General features: G+C 34.8%; 1 long non-coding RNA gene and 1 other non-coding gene across 2 annotated transcripts; both read left to right on the forward strand.

Moving 5' to 3' along the window:
* Window positions 1–5,950: 5,950 nt before the first annotated feature.
* TRNAR-UCG lies at window positions 5,951–6,021 on the forward strand. The gene has a single exon. It is a non-coding gene; the product is annotated as a tRNA-Arg (tRNA).
* A 1,934-nt stretch (window positions 6,022–7,955) lies between these two features.
* Window positions 7,956–10,122, forward strand: LOC113332398. Its single transcript, XR_003351492.1, has 6 exons — window positions 7,956–8,135; window positions 8,830–8,891; window positions 8,992–9,058; window positions 9,151–9,214; window positions 9,338–9,459; window positions 9,825–10,122. It is a non-coding gene; the product is annotated as an uncharacterized LOC113332398 (long non-coding RNA).
* The last annotated feature ends 9,885 nt before the right edge of the window (window positions 10,123–20,007 follow it).

A 20,007-nucleotide genomic window follows, 5' to 3' on the forward strand; every position in this document is an offset into this window, starting at 1 on the left:
TATCCAAGATGGTATCAGACTAAGAGATGTCTACATCTCTCAGGTAAGATTCTAGGCCTGGTTTTTATCACCACCACCATAACCACAACCACCATCACCATCATCATCAATTTTATTTTCTGCTGCTGCAACCCACCTTCGTTTTCGTTTTTGTTTGGCATCTCAGATCTGGTTTCCGATAATCTGGAATTAACTGTTGGAGATTTTTCATTGAAGATTCTTGTTGAAGCTTTATGGATTGTGATTTCTCTTTCTGCTGATCAAATTTCCGGTAATATTGATCTTTTCTCTTCAGTTTTGTGCTTTTCTCTCAAATCTACAATCTCTTTCTTTCCAATCTCGTCTATGATTCTTTCTTTCCATATTAGTTGTTTTCTAAACTCGCTCTATTTTCTCTACAATTTCTGCTCATATTTCTTCTATGCTAGATCTACCGAACGACTATTGCAAGATGCACATGGTTGCTTCTTTTCTCTTCTTCTACATGAACTTTTCTTATCTTTCTCATCTTCTTGAATTTCTTAGAAAATGAATTCCTCTTATCTTTTCGTTTATCTTTCTCAGAATATTGGTCTCTTCTATCTTCTAAATCTTGGTTGTTTCCTATTTCGTGCTTCTTGGATTACTTTCTTGTTCTAACGTCCCCTTTCTTTGTTAAGAATCTCATGAATTCTTGCCGTTGTTAATGTTGATTTTCTCTCTCGCTTATCAGTTCATTCTCATTTTTGTCCAATTTATGATCTTCTATTTCTTTCTACTTATTTCTTGCATCTAGTGGATCATCCACTAGTTAAACTCTACGTAATCTTAAGCCTAAAGCTCCCTCAGCCCCTTCGTTTGCTTTCCTTAATTTCCCTATTCCATATACTCCTACCCACAGGCGCAGGCCTACAGTGCCTCCCACTTCTTCCGCTACCACCTCTACTAGTCCGGCTCCTACTACTTTGACTGAACAACCTACAGTCTTTATTCTGTCTGCCTTCACTAGATCTGATATTTCTTATGCAGTCCAATAGTTGCAGATAGTAATACTTGGCTTCGCAACTTACTTCTTGAGCTTCATCTACCTCTACGACGTGTCACTAATGTATACTGTGATAACGACAGTGCAGTCGATATGTCCGGTGATCCGTTTCAACATCAACACACCAAACATGTGGAGATTGATATACATTCCGTACGTGATCGTGCTCGTATTGGTGACATTCATGTCTTACACATCCCCTCGGAAAATCAATATGCTGATATATTTACCAAGGGCAATCCACCACAGTTGTTTACTCGTTTCCATGCTAGTCTGAGCGTCTGTTCTTCTCCCGCTCTGACTAAGGGGGTGTAATAGATTAGATATTATGTTGTTTCCTTACTTGGCTTTATTCTCTCATTAAACTGTAGTATTCTCAATTACTGTGAGATACTCTTTAATATTATTCTGTCATATAATAACGAATGCAAAAGGGAAAGCTCTCATGGGAGTTTAACCATTATCCAAGAGACTCAGTTAAATGAACCTCCAGGCTCAAGTATCATAGACATTACAAAGCAGATAAATCTTGTGTATCCGGATTTACCAAACACTCATAAGTTTCAAGTGATTGCTTCGATTAAATCAATGCCTAGAAGAAAACAAGTCTTCAAAACCGAGATACATAATTATATTTTAATGTAGTAGTCCGCACTCCGCACTAAACACACCTAAGAGGAAGAGATAGAGGTAGAGTAGGAAGTGTAAGAGGATAAGGGAACGGGATGCCGGGCGCTACCAATTGAAGGAAATAGTAACATGTTTTGTTCGTTTTAAATTGAATGCAAGTGATGTGTTTTGTTATGAATCTGCAACTTCTTTCATTCCCTTTTCAGAACTTATAAAAATGATACGATTGTTTTATGTTATAAGTCAAAGGTATCTATTTCTAAGTTTGCTGTTTGATTCTGTACATGTTGGTGTTCTAAATTTTAGTTTGGATTGTCTTATCTAAATTATCTTTGCATATAACTTCAAATTGCATTTTGTGGATATTTCTATAAAAGTATTGCAGGTTGGTTTGTTTACACAAATGTGAAATTCCAGAACTTCCATCTCACATGGCTCCAGTGAAGGCTCAACCCTCAATGATATTTCCTGGTACCCTATTTATGGCATTTTTTTCTTATATAAATTTCTCCAAGTTCTATGTATACTATGGAGCCCAACTTTTATGGTATGGATGTTATATGGCTTTGTGTATAGGCGCTCCCTTATAAGCTCGCAACTCAGTATTCATATGTCTTTCGAATTTCTTAGCTTTGATGAATCATGGAGTTTCTTACACATTGATTTTGTTAAGATATAAAAGTACACAAGTTGGTAGGTTTACCCAGCCACAAAGGTACGATATGCTCCAAAGTTTGTCTTGCCTTATTTTAATCGAGCATTCTATACTACGTTGTAGGTCATCACACACGACACATACCGTAGATTTATATGGAACGAAACGGTCCTAATTAAACATTTGAACTGAAGTTAACATGATATCTTAAAGTGTTTTTGAGCATCTTTGTAAATAAATGATGGGTATATTAATTACATGTCCCTACTTTTGACATCCAACAAATATATCTTTATTCAACAATAAATATGTCCCTACTTATTTATAATCTTATCCATTTAATATTACATTACCTCAATACCCTCACCCATGTAATATTTTGCAAATTTCTTCCTCTACCACTAGCACCACCACCACCAACATTCAACTACCATTCCACCACCACCGTTCAACAACCACCACCTACCAACCGCCACCACCACCAATATTCCACCACCACTCCTTCACCACCAACAGTCCTCCACCACCACTAGTTCCACTACACCAAATTTGGGTTTTTGTAACAATACGATTCATAACTAAATTTTTTTTGGTAACTCAAAGGATCCATTATAAATCTAGTAACTCATACAAAGGGTTAGCAAATTAATAAATAGTCACCATAATTTGGAATTAATTCATAAAAACTAAATAACTATTGAAAATGTGAGATCATTAGTTATACATCCCTAACACATTTTACACTAAATCACTATTATTAATATTCCTACCCAAAATCTATGTATACCAAATTCCACCCCATCTTTATAACTCTTTGTCATTTTTAGTAGTAACACAATTTTACATAGCTAACACAATAATTTATTTTAAAATTTGGAAAATGCAAAATATAAATTTTAAGATTTTATAAATCTTTTGTTTGGAACCAATTTAAGTTTTAGAACCATAGAATAACTTATATCCCGGAACTAGAAGATATTGGGAACCGCAACCTTACTTTGCTGTTTTCCCAAATCTAAAAGGACCGAAACCACACCCGACACAACTCTTCCAACCATTACACACCTGAAGAACTATCGATCATCTTTCTTCCTTTATATCAGTTGAACTCAAATCCGTTTAATTTTTGTCTCCCAAAATACCGATCTATCTAGGTTGAAGAGAGATCTAACCACGATAGTTGAAGGGATTAGAGGATTAAATCTCAACAATCTTGCCTAATTTTTCTAGAAAGTTATCAATTACAGGTTGGTTTTCTTCCTCTCTTTTTTTTTTGTTTCTTTAAGATGGTGATTGCAATTTAGGTTTCTTTTAGTCAGTTTTTTTGTTGTGAAAAAAACCCTTGATTAAAAATTTCTTCTGTAACATTGTTCAAGTTGTAATTTCATCTAAAAGAAAAAAATAAAAGCGTTTTGAGCTCAAACTGTTTGTTAAATTGTTTGAATGGAGCTGAAATACTTAAATTTAAGTTCCCATAACTAGTTCTTGTTGCAATTTTTATTCTAGGGATTGAATTTTGGTTTGTTTAGTGCGGGTTTTTATGAGATTGGGTTTTTTATTTTTTTCGCATGTGTGTGGGAAATGTGAAGTTCCTGACAGGGTAATATACAAATTATGAATGTGTATACCGTTTCTTCATCTCATGCATTCATATTTCTAATGCACTTTGTTAACCTATTTATGCACACATTTGGTTTGTGGGTGTAGAAATTTGCAGGTAAGGATGGGACTGACAGGGTTACTAGAGATTGGGCACTCAAGAGAATAGTTCCTGCACACTTTGCCACTCCAGTAAGTACAACTTGGTCAGACTTTATAGCTGCCTTTGAATTTCTTGATGAACATTTGGGTACACAATACAGTAGGTGTGTTAGTTAAGGTTACTCTTATTAGATTAAAGACTTCATTGTCCCAGAGATTTCAATTAGTGGGAGATCAAAAATCCAGGGTTTTTATTCTTGTGGTGAGTTCGTTGGTTTCTTAAAATTATACAGTATTTCTTAGATTTCTAGGTATTTTGGCTTCTTGGTTACCAATAGTAGTGGAAAGGTAGTTATTGAAGAGATAGTACTATGTGAGATACTAGATAGACTCCCTGTTGACTCACATTTAGTTATAGTTAATGTTATTCATTGTAACATCGGTAGAAACTCTTTTAGGATTCACAAAGCATGCTATTATAATTTCTTTTTCGATTACCTGTTTCTAAGCACAAACAGAACGGTCCAGAGGACAAATGAAGCAAAAGAAAAGAAAAGAATTGGGAAGACCTAAAACTCAAGTAAATCAGTAATATGCCTAATCAGGACATTCAATATATCCATCTTAGTCTTTATTGTTTTTTTCCTGTATTAAGTTTGTAAATTCGTTTTTGTCGTCGGCTTCCCACCGCGAGCGGTTATCTAGTTATGAGCTTTCTTATAAGGCCTTACCGGAATTCTCTTACAGGATCTTGTTGACATTGATGTCTTCCGCGATGTGAAGAAGGTCATTGACTCCCTTCAAAGCAGGGTAACTCTTGGTGTGTAGAACAAATCCAGGTTGAAAATTTTGATTATTGGGTTATGATTCATATTTTTAACTGGATAAGATTTTTCTGTTTTGATTGGTGGTCGTTTGCTACCATGAAAATTTATTGATTGTTTGTATGTAAGTAATATTGGTTCAGGGTAACTCTTGGTGTGCAGAACAAATCCAGGTTGAAAAAATCAAAGGTGCAAATTGTTTCTCTAGTTTTTTGTATGGCTTGTGATATTAATTTAGGTGAAAAGGACATCATCTTTATATTATGCACATTTTAGTTTAACATTATCTAGTGATTTTTAGAAACATTAAACTTGCACATAGGTTTTATATTCTAATATCCATGATGCTGGACGATATTCTTTGGGCAATAGTACTTAATGACTGTTATTTGTCTAGGTCAATAGATTCTTGTAGAATTTGTTTTAATGTTTTGTATTCCCTTCTGACCTCTGTGCTAAATGATCGTTTTACTGTTTTGTATTTCCCTTCTGTCCTCTGCAGCCTTTTGGTTTCATTGGTCCTGGGGAGAGTGGTACTAGTGGTGAGTGAGTGAAAGAGAGAGTGGTAAAGGTGGTGAGTGAGTAAGTAAGTGGTGCTAGTGCACGTTGAGTGGGTGAATGAGAGAGTGGTGCTGAAAATATCTTCATTGGGAATCTGTACTTGGGTTTTACAACATCTAAGAACTTTAACTCTAGTAGTATTGTTCAACAGTTAGTAAAATCATGGATTTATGAATCCTTTCAATTTGGTCCAAAACTATCTATTGGGCAATATGAGTTATCGACATCAATCCTGGTGCAATAGTTGATATGACTTTGAAGTTCTATATGTCCAAAGGTTAAAAATACTGTCCAAAGGATAACAATTCTAAAACTTGCTGCTGAATTGTATGTTTCAGTTTTTTCTCTCACAATTTTCCAATTTCTCTCCTGACTCACTATGTGCCATGAGTGACTAAACTGCAAATCATTTTGTCGTAGGGGTTTCATGGAACTGCGTGTTCGATTGACTTTTTTGTTCTTGGTTGTCTGTCCAAGTGATTAAATGTGTTTGAAGTTGAAAAATTCGGAAGATAATCATATAATTCTTTAAACTATGCGTGTTTGAATACTAATGAATCTGTGGTGCAATGGTAGCACGTCTGACTTCGATGCAGAAAATGCGTGTTCGATTCACGCCAGGTTCACTCATTTGCATCTTTCATCAATGTTTTCTTTGTTGTGAAAATTATATAAATGTGTGAAATTGTGTGTGTGGTTTATATGGAACGGTAACCTGTTTCTGTAATGCAAATTATCTATAACTATACCAAATGATTTATTGCCGATCCGATATGCATTTTCTTGTTTAGTATGCACTTGCCTAATTTAAGACAACTATGTAATCCCATAGCAGGGCAATCTGCTATTTAGATAAAAGATTTTGGTTTTTAACTAATTTGTAAGAATTTCGTAATTGTGTATAGTGAATTGACAATATCGTTTAAAATTTTGTCAATATCGTTCAAAATTTAGTAATTTACCAATTTCTTCAAATTAATCGTAACTATGTCATCAGATAGCATGGCAATCTTCAAATTATTTGTAAGTATGTCGTAATCGTCTGCAAGAATTTAGTTGATCTCATACCTCAACAATTGATATGTGATTATATATACCAATATCTTCAAACTTCTCGTCAATCGTGCACTTACATCTAATTCATTAATCTCGTTCAATTTAAACATCCCGTTAGAATTAAAAAGTCGGCCTAGTTGATCCTTAATTTACTTATCAATTTATATATGTGCAACTTATGTCGAAATCTTGTTTGTTGTAAGTTCGATTATGGAAACTTATCTTTAATATTCACCAGGATAATCCTCAGTTCGACTTTAAAAATCTGGTATATATTATTTTCCAGAGCAATATTTATTTCATTGTAAGTCAAAAATACATCTTAAGACGAATGCGTTAATTTTTAATATTGAAACCTTGCTAGTTACATCGGAGTCGTAAACCTACTAATGTTTGGCATATTATATAGGTTCATTTTTCTTACGAAGTTTTCGACTTATATTAGTCCACTTACCTCCAGGTTTCGATCTCGAAGCCAGGTTCATGCCTTGAAGTTGACGAATAGGGGTATGTTTAAGGTTTGGGGGAATATTCCAAAGGAATCTCTGTTTCCACTAACTCAGAATCATAAATCTACCATGTTCATATTATCCTCAATGTCATCTCATATTATGTCGGAATCTACACCTGAGTACTAAACCTACCAATATTTGTCAGATATTTTTGACATGGTTATAATGACATAATCTTGACATGGTGGCACCTTTTTCTCTAAAACATCTAAATGACGATTAATTTGAACCTAAGATTTCCGTGACATGTTCCTTATATAAAAATATACAATCCTACCAAAAATGAGAGTATTTCGAAATACAGAACTTTGGATTTTGGTCTTATGAAGGTTCAAAAGAAACACACTTCTGTTCAAAAGAACACACTTGTGTGTCTCCTTTTTCTCTAAAACATCTAAACAACGATTAATTTGAAGCTAAGATTTCCGTGACATGTTCCTTATATAAAAATATACAATCCTACCAAAAATGAAAGTATTTCGAAATACAGAACTTTGGATTTTGGTCTTATGAAGGTTCAAAAGAAACACACTTTTGTTCAAAAGAACACAGTTGTGTGTCACCTTTTTCTCAAAAACATCTAAACAACAATTAATTTGAAACTAAGATTTCCGTGACATGTTCCTTATATAAAAATATATAATCCTACCAAAAATGAAAGTATTTCGAAATATCGAAATTTGGATTTTGGTCTTATGAAGGTTCAAAAGAAACACACTTTTGTTCAAAAGAAACACACCTGTATCAATCCATATGAGAATCCATAACCAATTTTCCACCATTCAAAAATCTCCACAATCCGTATGAGGAATCGATGATCAATCTGCACCGTCCAAAATTTTATACAAAAACCAAAATTTTTTCTCCTCTCACTTTCCTCTTTCTCTTCTTTCCTTTCTCTTTCTCGGTTGTTTTCCTCTCTAACTCCGCCTCAACCAAAACCCTCTCTCGTAACAAAATTTCCAAATCAAGGCCTAACACAAATCCTTGAATCCTTAATCCGTGAATCAAAAACCTTGAATCCTTAATCCGTGAATCAAAAACCTATCTGAAATCGAAAAAAAAGCCTCCAAATGAAACATTCATAACCTTAAAAATTTGATATTTTCCCTGAAATAAAAAAAAAAACCCTTGTTCTGTGATAATGATTGTTCTTCGATCTACTAGATAAGGTATAATCTCGAGCTAAATTTGTTGTTTTTTGTTTTTGATGATATTGTTTGATTTTGATCTAAAATGGTTTATTCTTTACTCTTTCTTAGGAAAAAGAAGAATTAATGAACAAAAACAAGTCTTGTCATGAACCCCTAACGATGTCTATCTTCTTTGTTGTAATAGATGATCAATTTTTGTTTTTATTTTTTTCTTTTACTCGATCTGAAACTTGGGTTTTTCAATTTGGGGATTTTCTGACTCTGTTAGTGAAGATGATATATATAATTTATTTTCAACGGGTTTTTGTTTATAAATATGGTTGGTTGTTTTGAATAAAGGAAGGGTTTGTTGTTATTGGGTTGGTTTATTTGTGTTCCAATTTTTTCTGGTTTAGACATGGATTTTCAGTATTGCAGTCATTAAGGTTTTTAGACTGTTCAGTTTAAGTTTGTTGTTTATTGTTCTGCTGATTTATTGTTGTTGTTATGTTGCATATGAATAGAAGTGAAAACCCTAACAGTGAAGTTTGACAGGGTAGAAATGGTACTCGACAAGGTGGTTTATTTTGGTTATTAGGAATGTTTTTTGATGACAGATTCATTAAATTAATGTGAGAATTACACAAGTAGTATGCTTACAAAGTCTGTATGATTTGTATAAAGTGATATGTTCTTCTATGACTGAAGTCTGTTTTAATTTGTTTGTTGGCAGCAGATGAAGCGACCTGTTGAGTATGCGTGGAAGCATATTAGTGAGTTTGTTTTGCAATGTTGGTGTGTATTCTTATACTTCTTAATATTTTGTTTAAGAAACTTGACATTTGTGTAATGAATGTCATCTCTGCTAATCTAGTTTTATGTAAATGACTAACAGGTTAGCAAACTGTTGCCTATCTACAATTCCACCAAGGAAAAAAAAGAAAGACTAAGAAAAGCAGCAGGTAACATCACAATCAACAAAGTGAAACATCATTGGATTCCTAGACTTGATAATGTTTTGCCTATTTTAATGATTTGGTTTCGTTTTATATAGAAGAATGGAGAAGACTTTAATACATTATTTTGTTTGTGTTTGGATGGGAAACCATTCAACAAAGGTCGGTATATCTACCATTTTTAGTGCATTCGATAAAATTGAACGTATTTCTTTTGTTGATTGATGAACAATTGACTGATTTAATAGGAAAATAGTAAATTTTTCCGAACCTATTGTTCTACAGTGGAAAGTCTTGGAGCAAGTTGATGAAGAGATAATGAAAATAGATGTAAGAGCAGCATTAAGTCTCGTGAAGTAGTTAGTGGAAAACCCGGTGCTCTTTGTTGCTTTGGCACAACAAGGCAGGTAACTATTTTAGTGCATTCTATTAATTCTTGGAACCATAGATGATTGTTCTTGAGTTGGTTTCTTATTATCCCTTCTTTAGTACGAATGATGGAGGATGGATCAATTTTGTTGTTGTTGTTCTTATGTAATTCATCCTATAGTGTGTTATTATACATGTTTTGCCGAGGAAAGACATAGGTGATTGGAGGAATCCTAGAATAGATCCTATTGTTTGAGTTGATCCTTTAATTGTGGTGTTTGTTGATGATGGATTGTGTCCATCGAATTCTGATTGCCAATGGGGACTTGTTTGATTTTTACCATTGGAGAGTAAGATGTAGCATTTAAAATGGTTTTCTTATTTGTGTTTAATTGCATTGCAGATACTCCCAAAGCTCCACACTTTGGATGAATTGAAGCGGAATGACTTGATCCTTTAGCAATTCTTTTACCTGTGGATGGGACTTTGAGTTCATTTGGAAGGTAACTTCAACTTGCTGTTTTTAGATCAAAGATCCCACTGGTAGAATACAATTCACAAAACACGCCATGTAATATGCATCATATCAATTGGAACCTTCTATGGAAGCAGACACCAATATATTTCATTAGAACTATATTATTTTGTCGCAAATCTTTCTTTCAACGATTGGGAGTGACAAATTGTCTCTATTTAAATGACAAGACAAATAAATTCATGTTGCAAAATTTGATACTTTTTTGTTTTGTCAATCAAATTTTAATTTGTACGCTTGATGTCATACTTTGCTGATTGATTCTCGAAAGCTTACATCCAAGGTCAGATTCCAATAACCTTTTTGAGTGGGTTACCCTGTACCAGTCGAGTTTTCTTTGGTGTTTATGCATTGTTGTTTGCTGCTGAAGCTAGGGAAATAGTTATGATCAGGGTCAATTCTTATTAAAAGTAGGATCTTTGTTGTATTTTCCCAAGTGTTTCAGCTTTCTAATTTGAAAGATTGCAATGTAAAATGATACTTTTGGGCTCAAATATAATGGATATGAACGAATTTGTAGTTGCACCAATATTCTTGTTATAAATTTGAACTTGAGAAGAATTTGATTCTGGAATGATATGAACTGCAGTGTATTTTCAGGTCACTGGAACATTAAATTTTCAGGTAACCGAAACCTGATATTTCAGGCCGGAATCACCAGAAATTGTGTTTCTTTTTTTAATTCAAATTTAACAATTTCCTAATGGAAAAAATCCGTTAGCCTATTTTGAAAAATAAGACACATGTCATCTCTTTATTAGCCCCTTGAACTGTTATACAAAGAGTTAGCAAAGATTATAACACAATCTCCACATTACAAATTAAATATAAAGTGTAAAATGCCTATAGTTAGGGTATTTAATTTCCTTAATGGAGTAAAAGAGTTAGACAAACTCCTAACACATTATATAACTGCATTCCAGTAACTATTTTTCTTAGTTGGGGAAATTAGCTTGTATTTTTTAGTAACACTTTTATTCCATAAGGAAAAACTAGATATGGTGCAGTGTTCGTCGCCTCCACCACCACTAGTCTGCTGCCGTCGCCGCCGCCACTAGTTCAGATATTTTTGTATCAACAGCAGTAGTTGATCCATTTCAGTTGGATAAACAGTGGATGTTTATCCATGATGATGGATCCACAGTAAGTGGCATAAAACTAAAAGTTTATCCATTGGAGTTGGATCTACAGAAGAAGTTTATCCACTGCAGTTGGATCAACAATATAAGTTTATCCATTTTAGTTGGATCAACAATAGATGTTTATCCATGCTGTTGGAAAAATGCTACCATTTTATCAGCTGCAGTTTCAGATCCACCAACAAAATCATCAACCACCATTAATAATCCATAACAGCTACTACCGTCACCGTCGCAGCCGCCACCATCGGTTTAGATAATTTTGTATGAACAACAGTAGTTTGTCCATTTCAGTTGGATCAACAATGGATGTTTATCCATTTCAGTTGGATCAACAATGGATGTTTATCCATTTCAGCTGGTAGCATTTTCCCACCAGCTGCAGTTTCAGATCCACCAACAAAACCATCAACCACCATTTATGGATAAATAAGAGAAAACTTCATTTTTGAAGGAATGCTTCAGATTCAAACACACAAAGATAACAAGGACCCTACTTGTTTATCAATATTGGAAATTTTTGTCCAACCAAAATCTTTCATCATCCATACCTCGCTCAATGACCCCCTTTGCTGATTACCAATCAAGTGAAGACAACCCCCCAAGACACAAACATATATACGGCCGATACACTTTGAAAAGTTTTATGGTAATGTATTCCTTTCGAATGTCTCCATACCAATGTCAAAAGATAAAATCAATTTACGGATGTCTTGATCTGTCTCTGTATACTTCGATTTGTCTCCATATCAATTTACGGATGTCTTCATCTCATGCTCAATTCCATTATCATCTCAGACCCTTGACCATCTTCAAATTTCATCTGAATTGCCACCATCGTCTCTCTGAAATCAATAACAATCCTTATCCACGATCTGTGTTCTTCTCAACCACCACAAACTGCTCCTCCATATCAGATCGAACCATCTAATTCTCCATTCTTAACCCAGAAGTCATCACTTCAAATTTCATATTCCAGCTGATTGGGCAAAGCCCTAATTCTTCTTCTGATTATTCATTTTATCTCTCAATCGCAACCCCAGCAACAAATCTTCTCTCAGAACCCTCAATCGGTTCTCTAACCCTAACTGATTTCCCCCGGTCTTCAATTTCAGATACAAATAAAAAAAACGATATTGATTCTCTCACTGTCAAACGATATTGATTCTCTAGGTTTAAGATTTCTCACCATCTTGCGACGGAGGTGGTGGCGGCGGGTGGTGTTGGTAGTAGCAGAAGGGTGGTGGTGATGCCGATAGAGGAGAAAAGAGAAGAGAAATCTTTTTTTCCAGATCTGAAATCGGAAGTCCTTAAATTGTGCAAAAATTGGGTATATTTGGAAGTCCCTAAATTGTTGATGGGCCTCTGATGGGCTTATTGATAAAGAGGAACATAATTATTATGTGATAAGGATATTTGTATAGACCATCAAAAATAGGGACAATAATTCAATTACCACATAAATGATGCAGTCTCCTGCAGCTTGCAAGTCATTAATAGCATTTGATTTAATTTGGTAGTGGTGCATTTACATCAGATGACCAAGCCACGGTGGTGTCAGTAGACTCAGTATAATCACTTCTCATAGGTTTCTACTAATTATTTTCTCATTGGTCTTCAGCCATTACATTTATAACCTAATTTCAACATTGTTTTTACATTATAACCCAAACCCCCAAATTTCAAACTGAAGACATTCATGTTTAACTGTCTTTTCCTTTGACGATGATACAAATCTCACCATTCCTGAATTTCCTTTGGATAGTTTAAATTCTACACCTCTAGTAACACATGAAGGTCGCCCAGAAAACTTGTTATTTAAACTGTGTGACAACTATTGTCTATTGAGCTGCTCAAGAAGAAATAATTAGAGTGACTAGACAGTGTTATAATTTGTCACGTCAGGAAATATGTCATGGCATTAGGCGCTCTTGTTATGCTTGTACTGTTTTGTGTTTGACAGCACATTTGTGCATTGTACTATTCAGATCGTCTAGTTCCAGTAGGTGATCAGATCACATCTGTTCTTCTAAGTCGATTCTTTCAAGGCTTAGTTTCTCTTGGTAACCGGGTATGTATCATCTGTTGGTGTAGTGCCTTGTATACCATACCATAAGGTAGGTTTCTGTATAATAACGATCACTATTTTTATGATCCTCTTCTTCTTTTAGCTCAGTAGCATATGATTTCTGCCCTTATTATTGACTTCAGCTTTCTGCTTTTAAGGAAGTCGTGTTGGAATATTTATATTACTAAATGGTTGAACACCATAAAATGCTTGGTATGGGACATTTTTGTGGTATACTGTGACGGTGTGATCCTACATGATGAACCGATTGAACATACTAGGTGAACCTGCCTAATGCTACTCAAAGAGTAAATCAGTGTAAGCCAAGGGAAGGGTACTACAATCATCATGCACCTCCTCTCCATTACACTTAAATTATTCAACTGCCGCAGTGTGCCAAGGGAATGGATAATTTAGGTGTTCCACATGATAACACGGACGATATAGCCATGTAATTCGTCAATCTGATCAACTAATATTCTTATTTGTGGCTTGTATGAGCTGAGACTGAGTTAACAGCAAATTTGCCCAAATTTGCTAAAAGAATGGTGGTGGCGCTTTGGCTTAGAGAAAGATGCATTGTGGAGGAAGATGATAGTTGAAAAATTTGGTGAAACACTTACCGGTTGGGAAACTCTTCAACCCAAAGGACCAAAAGGTGGTAGCTTGTGGTTTGATATCTATAAAGGGCTTGAATATTTCAACAAAGGTATTAGATTCAAGATTGGAGCGGGAAAGGAAACTAGATTTTGGAAGATTCTTGGCTAGGTGAAGGAAGACTTTGTGATATGTTTCCATTGGCATATGAAGCTTCAAGGATCAAGGAGTTTTTGGTGCCTAGTATGTATGAAGTTGGGGAAGGTTCTTTAAGGTGGAGGTTTATGTCTAGGCAAAGATACCCTCAATCCATTTCATGTGAAGTAACAACTATATCAAATCTTCTTTCTTCTATTTCAATTCAAGAAGTTGTTTTGGATAGCCGAGTTTGGGTTGGAAATAATCATGGTATCTATACGGTTAAGGATGGTATTAGGAGCGTTGAAGATCAAGGTGAGTCAAATTTTCCAATCGATGTTGTATGGAGCTGGGAGTATCCTTGCAAAATCAACTTTTTTCTTTGGCTTCTTTCTCATGATAGGATAATGACGGCGGATAAGATTTTAAGAAGGGGTATGGAAGTCTCTAGCTTATGTTGTTTTTGTGATGAAGACGATGAAACTAGTTCGCATTTGTTCTATGAATGTTGGAGAACCCTAAGAATTTGGGATTACTTTGTGGAAGCATGCCGCTTTGATTGGACTTACAATTCAAATGTCACCACAAATGTGAAGTCATGGAAGTTTAATTGGGGTGACGAAAGACTTAATCAAATTTGGAATAACATTCCGGTTGCAATATGGTGGTGCATATGGAGAGAGCGAAATGCAAGAGTCTTTGAAAACAAAAAGAAAAATTTGGTAAGCCTCATTAGAAATGTTAAACTACAAGCATTCTTTTGGGCCGAATCGAACATAAGGATGTTAGGTCTAACTGCGAATATGGTGATTGCATTGTGGGACTCTTTGTTCCGGCCTTTGTAAGTTTGGTTTTTGTTGCTTTGGGTTGTCGAAATGCCCTTCTCTCTTTTTTCGCGCTTTTATTCATTGGGTTGAGGTACCCCTCTTAAGTACTTCTCTTTTCAATGAATTTTCTCTTTCACCGATCAAAAAAAAAACAGCAAATTTGCCTAAGTTCTTGTTCTCGTTGCAGTAAATTTAACCTACTCAACTACAATCATACATTTTCAACCAGAAAACAACAAATTATGCAGTGTCCATTGAATAGATCTTGTCCCGTGGTATTTTAACATCCCGTGACCAATGAGCAAATTTGTCATGAGGTATGATAAAATCCCGTGACTATTCGAAGTTCTGGTCACGACAGATTACCTTGACCAAAGGCTATGACTTTTTGCCTCCCAGCCCTTAGTCACGGTCTTTCAGAATTCCAAATGTAGGAATTACAGTTTAGTCCAGTTTTTCGTGACCAGTTAATGGCTAGTCCATCCGTGAAAAACATTTATTCCCTAGTCCAAAAACATGTTTTTGGACTACATTATTTACTCTCTAGTCCAAAAAATTCGTGGAGATTATAAAGTGTATTTTCTAAATGCCAAAAATACCCTTCCAGGTCTAATTAGTATCAACACATGCAAATGTTATTAGTATTATGTTCATACATACTAGTAATATCAATACGGTGATACTACATATTAATATGTACTATACTAGCAGTAACAAAAATATCTTACTAATTTGTTACTAGTAAATTAGGTAACTACTTTACTATACTAGTAGTAACTAGTATACTAGTTACTACTACTAGTACACTATATTAGTATACACTATACTAGTACTAGTAGTAACATATGTATAAATACATAATTTTTTTTTGATATGTAGTATCAATACATAACATACTACATATCAATATATAATATACTACATATCAATATGTAGTATCAATATATAACATACTACATACCAATATATAACATACTACATATCAATATGTAGTATCAATAACAGTGTTGAACATAACATATTGGTACTACATATTAAAATGTAGTATCAATATATAACATACTACATATCAATATGTAGTATCAATATTAATATGTAGTATTAATATATAACATATAACATATTAATATGTAGTATTAATATATAACATATTACTACTACTACTAGTACTAGTTACTACTAGTATACTAGTATATTACATACTATATATATTATTACTACACACTACATATTGACGATATATAACATATTACTACTAGTATGTTAGTATACTAGTAACTAAGTATACTACACACCACATATGTTATTACTACATACCATATGTATCAATATACGTAATATTATATGTTAGGGTTAGTAGAATAATTTTACTCTTTTCAAAAATTTTTGGATTAGGGAGTAAATATATTTTGCCGCTGGACTAGTTAGTAACCCAGGTCGGGTTTACTGGACTAAACAGCAAAGTCCTCATTGCAAATCTCTGACTATAGACATTTGGACACAGTAAATTAGCGTGTCTAAAGGTCATTTTTCTACTAGAGGTTGTTGACATAACTCAGGATAGGAAATGGGTTATTCAATTAAAAAAAAAACATAACAATGAGGAGACAATGGAGTTTAATAATTTATTAAACTTATTAGGAGAACCTCCTGGTATAGTAGAAGGAGAAGGTGACATGCTAATTTGTGCAAATAATGGTGAGTATACTACTAATGACGGGTATGAATGGTGGATGAATTCCAATGTAGAGGGAAATCCGATACATTCAAACATGTATGGAGGATGAAAGCCCCTAAGAAAGCTCAGTTCTTCGCTTGGCTAGCTGTTCAGAAGGCTATCCCCACCATTGACAATCTTCTTACAAGGCTATGCAGCAATACAGAAACTCAGTGTTGTTTCTGTTCAAATACCTTGGAAGAAGTAGATCATATGCTAGTGCACTGCACTTTCTTGCTAGAGGTTTGGGATTACTTTGTTGCAAAACTGAATAGCTCTTATCTCACAAACCGTCTCTAAAACAGCTACTAAAGCAATGGCCTCAATTCATAGTAGGGAGACTTGCTAGAAGAGTGTGGAGTATTTTTGCCTTTTGTAGTCATGTTGGTTATATGGAATGAGCAAAATCGAAGGATTGTGGCTAAGAAGAGGCCAAGGGACAAACAAATTGTGGTGATCGGAAAAGATTGTTATATCAATGGGGTTACGTCCACAACTAGTTTCACGGAAATCCTTCTAAAATTTTTGTTATGAATTGGAAGGCTGTTCTGGGCTGTAGTTGAAGAAAATTTCAAACTGTAATTAGGCTTGGGCGTTTTGGACCAAGTTGTTATCTTTTCTTTTTTTAATAAAACTGAATCATTTTCGACTCGAATTAAAGAACACGGTTTAGCTATTGCGAGTTGCGACTAAAAATGAAAGATAATATTGTGATGCAAAATGTTGAAAACTTCATAAAATAATAGCGAGATAGGATACTTCATCGGAAAGGGAAGTGGATCACTGCTTCACCCGATTGCTAAATGGTCCACTTTGATAATGACTTTAGGGACAAGGGAAGTGTGGACCGATAAAAATGGTGCAAATGTGTACCAATGATACCCGGCCCTTAATGCCTCTCTTAAGGGTCCCACCCATGCTTTATTAATCTGGGGTGGGGAGCATTGTACACATGTAGACCATCTCCTTGGTCGGCCTAGTCCGGGCAGACCGCTTTTTGTTGGTTATGTTTGTACCCAAAATTTATTCTAGGAACTAAACACAATTGGTTGATGATTATGACGTAAAATAGGGTTAGAAAATATAAATATAGGACACGAGAATTTAACATGATTCGGCAGGTGATGCATATATCCACAGATGGAATGAAGAGAAATTTCATTGATGTATTTGATACAAGGGGTTTTCTCCAGGTTAGCTAACCTAGAATTCCACATCTTCTTAGGGTTTAGGATACATGTATTTATATAGTTTGTTTAACCCTAATTATGATACAAACTTGATACGCAAGCAACTTGCGCAACAAGATTGGTTTGACCGGTTAGTGAACCGCATGCTTGGCTTGGTCTTGACTCTGCTTGGATTTATTTGGGATTGGGTCGGTTGAGGATACGAGCGGCTCGAACAGCTCTGCTCGGCTTCATCACTTACTTCTGTTGCTACAGTATTCGCAACACCTCTGCTACAGTTATGTAACCTCAACTGTTTCGCAACGTTTTCTTCAACTGTTTCGCAACAGTTTTTCATCTGTCGCAACAGTTTTTTACCTCGCAACAGTTTTTCAACTGTTCGTAACAGTTTCTTCAGCTGTTTTGCAACAGTTTCTTCAACTTCGCAACAGTTTTTCTGAACCCTAACTTATTTTATTTACTTTTTTTCTTTCCTGCTGTTTTTTGCTAGGAATTCGTCCATCACTTCTTCCGCACCTTTCTCAATGGTAAAACACGATTGTTTTCACAAATCCACGACTTGAAAGATACGTTAGGGAATGAAACAGTTCAAGTCAAATATTACTAACCTCAAGTGGAAGGATGATGTTGTCGTTGTAGCTCCTTACTGATTCACTTCTTCAAGTCTTCACGTAATACTTGTAATGTGTCTTATCCTAATACTTTCAAGCTAACCTATACGAAGTTGACTCCAGTATATAATCAAGCAACTCTTTAAATTAGTTTTGATTCAATAAAATATGACAACCAAACTTGACATACCAATGCTTGGTGGGTTCAACCGAGCTATGCTCTAACAAATAAATTTTCTTATATAAGGACTCGGAAATGAGAGAGAGAGGGAGAGACCAATCAAGAGATATGGGCTAAGAAAGTTTTCAGTCAAGAAAGAAACAAGTTCATCTTATAACTTAGCTTGCATCTCATGTTTTGTATGAAACTTGGCTTGAATCCACTGTAAGAGCAACATTAATTCATTATAAAGAGTTTAGAAAGATCATATAAGTGTCAAAGCGGTGAATAATATCATTGATGTTTAGGTTGATCAATATGACTTAAGATTTGTGGGATTTTCCGCAACTACATTTTGGCGCTAGAAACATGGAGGATTTATCCTCACCTGGTGATTGATAGTTCGAAATCATCATTTCTAAAAGTTTATTTGTTATCTTCATTCCTTCCATTTTTTCTGTCCACCAAGGAATTGTGATAAACACATCGCTATCTCTTTACCTTATTTGGGAAGCTTTCTTCTCCAAGAGCTATCTATCTTCTAAAGTTTCAAAACAGACCCTTTCTCTCTCCTCACTCAAATTACTAGAGACCGCTACATGGTGACTTGATTCAGGATTATATGTGTCAGTAGCATTTGATTTATTTGGTTTATTTGGTCGTCGTGCATCGACATTAGATGACCTAACCATGGAGGTGTCAGTACAGTAACTTATCATAAGTTTCCATAAATCATCTTCGAATTCTCATTGATATTCAACCATTACATTTGACACCTAATTTCTACATTTTCTTTTACATTATAACCCTAACCTCCAAATATTCAAACTGAAGACATTCATGTTTAATTATCTTTTCCTTTTAGGATTATACAACTCTCACCTTACCTGAACTTCCTTTGGACAGTTTAAATTATATATGACAAGTAAAACATAAAGGTTTCCCAGAACACTTGTTATTTTAACTGTGAGACAACTATTGAGATAATCAAAAAAAAATAACTTGTGTGACTATACAATGTTATGATTTGTCACGTCAAAACAAATTTCATGCCATTAGGCGCTCTTGTTACGCCTGAACTGTCTTCTTTTCACCCATTCAGATCGTCTAGTTCCAGAATGTGATCAGACCGCATCTTTTCTCTTAGACTCTTAGTCGATTTTTTCAAGGCTTAGTTTCTCTTAGTAACCAGGTATGTATCATCTGTTTGTGTAGTTCCTTCTGTACCATACCATATGGTAGTTTTCTGTGTAATCAAGATCACTATTTTTATGATCCTCCTTTGTTTTTATCTTAGTAGAAAATAATTTCTGCCTTTATTATTGACTTCAGCTTTGTGTTTTTAGGGAAGTCATGTTGGAATATTTTCTTTGCTTTGTGTTTTTAAGGAAACCATGTCGTATATTGTTACAGTGTGACCCGGCATAATGAACCAATGGATAAATCTGCAAAAATAATGTGTTGTTCATGGGGAAATACTAGGTAAACCTGCCTAACACTATTCGAAGAGGATGTTAGGCTGAGTCTAGTACTGAAGGAGGTAAGGGGTTAAGGTCTTAGTCTAGTGGTGAGGGAGGGAATCAGAATATAGGCGTGGATTGCTT

The sequence above is a fragment of the Papaver somniferum genome, unplaced genomic scaffold (assembly GCF_003573695.1).
Source record: "Papaver somniferum cultivar HN1 unplaced genomic scaffold, ASM357369v1 unplaced-scaffold_131, whole genome shotgun sequence".
Taxonomy (NCBI): Eukaryota; Viridiplantae; Streptophyta; class Magnoliopsida; order Ranunculales; family Papaveraceae; genus Papaver; species Papaver somniferum.